The sequence below is a fragment of the Sinohyriopsis cumingii genome, chromosome 4, assembly GCF_028554795.1.
Source record: "Sinohyriopsis cumingii isolate HCF-2022 chromosome 4, ASM2855479v2, whole genome shotgun sequence".
In the NCBI taxonomy this organism is placed as follows: Eukaryota; Metazoa; Mollusca; class Bivalvia; order Unionida; family Unionidae; genus Sinohyriopsis; species Sinohyriopsis cumingii.
In genome coordinates this window covers 106061647-106065611 of record NC_142964.1, presented here as the reverse complement: position 1 = coordinate 106065611, position 3965 = coordinate 106061647, and positions in this window count along the sequence as shown.

Genomic DNA, 3965 nt, shown 5'->3' with positions numbered 1-3965 from the left:
ACAGATATATACATATATAGACAGATATATACATATATAGACAGATAAATACATATATATACATATATGGACAGATATATACATATATATACATATATAGACAGATATATACATATATAGACAGATATATACATATATAGACAGATATAGACAAATATATACATATATAGACAGATATATACACATATAGACAGATATATACATATATAGACATATATAGACAGATATGGGAAGATATATACAGATATAGACGTATATAGACAGATATAGACATATATAGACAGATATATACATATATAGACATATATAGACATATATATAAATATATAGAAAGATATATACATATATAGACAGATATATACATATATAGACAGATATAGACAAATATATACATATTTAGACAGATACATACATATATACATATATAGACATATATAGACAGATATATACATATATAGACAGATATATACATATATATATAGACAGATATAGACAGATATATACAGATATAGACAGATATATACAGATATAGACATATATAGAGATATATACATATATAGACATATATAGACAGATATATGCATATATAGACATATATAGGAAGATATATACATATATAGACATATATATACATGTATATACATATATAGACAGATAAATACATATATATACATATATGGACAGATATATACATATATAGACGGATATTTACATATATATACATATATAGACAGATATATACATATATATATATACATATATAGACAGATATATACATATATAGATAGATATATACATATATAGACAGATATAGACAAATGTATACATATATAGACAGATATATACATATATAGACAGATATATACATATATTGACATATACAGACAGATATATATATATATATAGACATATATAGACAGATATAGACATATATAGACATATATATACAGATATAGACATATATAGACAGAAATACACATATATAGACATATATAGACATATATAAATATATAGAAAGATATATACATATATAGACAGATATAGACAAATATATACATATATAGACAGATATATGCATATATATATACATATATAGACATATATAGGAAGATATATACATATACAGACAGATATATACATATATAGACAGATATATACATATATAGACATATATACACAGATATATACATATATAGACATATATACACAGATATATACATATATAGACATATATACACAGATATCTACATATATAGACATATATAGACAGATACATACATATGTAGGTATATATACATATATAGACAGATATATACATATATAGATATATAGACAGATATTTACATATATAGATATATATATACATATATAGACATATATATATATATATATATATATATATATATATATATATATATATATATATATATATATATATATATATATATATATATATAGATATATATATATATATACATATATAGATATATATATATACATACATACATACATATATACATATATATATACATATACATATACATAGATATATACATATAGATATATACATAGATGCATATACATATACATACAGATATACATATACATACATATATATACATGTAGATACATATGCATACAGATACATACATACATATATATATATACATATATATATATATACATATACATACATACATATACATACATATATATACATATACATACATATGCGTACATATATTTATATACATATACATATATATATACATATATATCCATACATATACATACATATATATACATATATATACATATACATACATATACATACATATATATACATATACATATATATATACATATACATACATATATATACATATATATACATACATATATATACATATAGATACATATGTATAGATAAATATACATATATATATATACGTATAAGTAGATTGTATGTTTTTACAAATTATAAATCAAAGAGAAAGCTTCCATCGGAATAAACAGAAAATTTTATAATGACAAAATCATTTTCAAAACAAAATGATCAATGTGATGCGATGCCATATTGTTTGGTATGGTAAACAGTAGGCCTAGAGTACATGTTTACCCTAAAATGTCACTTTCAGAACTAAACATTACATTGTTGCGATTTTTATGTGTTAATAGGATTACTGGATGCAAAAGTTCTCACATTTACTGCAATGCATTTGTGACCGGATATTTGCAGTATTTGACTGGAACAATAGATTGTACAGAAGATGTAAACAAATTTATTTTTTAGTAGGATTTTCATCCCATGTATACTGCGTAAAGATGCAGTGGTTGGATCAAGTTCTGCAGTTGGGAGACCCATTTATGTCCAAATTATTCTGTGAACAGAGGTGAATTTATTTACTTCTGTTCGATTACATTTAAACCACGTTCGTATATACAGTGGATTCTATATGTTATAGATATACCGCTCCCTCCCCCCACCCTGCCATCAAATAAGCAATGCCCTTAGTTTTCCTTCTTATTGTTGTTCTTGTCTTGTAGTTTTACGTCATTTTTCTCATTATGATATTGTTATACATGACATAACAAACCCCCGTGGGGGTAACATATCCATATTCAGACAGCCGAGATAATTTTTCCTCGATTTCCTTTCGCGAGTCGAGTTCAAAAATGGCCGCCAAAAATGTTCATTCAAAACCAAACATTCCAGAAAGCGGGCTTAAATACGTTTTCCAACGATCTCAGCCAATCAATAAAGAGGATACAGCACAATAATTTCATGGGCTTATTTGGACCAATCAGAATCACATAAAGTGATATTTTAACGTGTGATAATTCCAATTTTTACAAATGAAACTGATTTTCCACAATACGATTGGCTGTAAATGGTCACGTGATACTGATCTGAATTTTTTTACACATCGATAAATTCTGGGACTACTTTCGGTTTTTGTACTGTTTACAATACAAATAAACATTGCAGACACGTTATTGTGAAACGATTGTTTCATCTTTTAATTTTTTTATTCAGCAAATAAATAGAAGTTATACCCCCTTTTTATACTTTTTCAAATATTCTTTGATTGAAATGCATTGTTTACAATTTGGCGTTCGTCTGCTACATAGTCGCGCAAAATGGCCGATTACGGTGATTTTTCACTGCAATTTTCTGCAGAGTTTTTTGAACAATTCGATGACAAGGAGTTAAAGAAATAATAGCAGCGACTGAAGCAGATGAAAATGGATTTGACTATAATGTGATGGATGTTACAAACGCTGAAAATGAAACAGAGCAATAGAGATTGATAAATTCCCTCACACAGCACCCAATGACCTCATTCACCCTAGCCATACACAACAATAGCAATAATAGCAAGGGAACTGGGACAGTCAGTTGTGAGGCCGCTGAGAGATATAAACCAAGATTCGAGAAATTATCTGAGGAGGACTTAAAAGCTATTGAAATAAAGCAATACTTAGAAGCTGCTAAACGAAACACAAAATGAGGTATTGGCGTTTTCAATGGTAATTTTTTTAATACTTCGTTATTTTAATTTTGTTTACTTATTTAGAAAACGTGAAACATGTGTGGATGTTGATTGTTTGGTGAATATGACCACTTACACAAAATATAAAACCAATATTAATGAGACCATTATTCAAATAAAAATTTTAAATGGTAAAACTACCATCTCCACCAATGTGACTTAACACCATTGAAAAATGTATATAATAATGCATAAAGGTGATTGTTTTGCTAATTTAAATTATTTTGGATGTGGAGTCATTAATTTCATTCAGCACTCCAGCACTCAACTATGCAACCAAACAAAATATATGGCCGGTTTTGCGAGAAATTCTACATTTAACAACTGCACTATTAATTTCAGATTAGATAACTGAAAGGGTCTTGTTAAGTATTAACGCTGATGAAAAAGATATAAAATGCTATTCCTGTA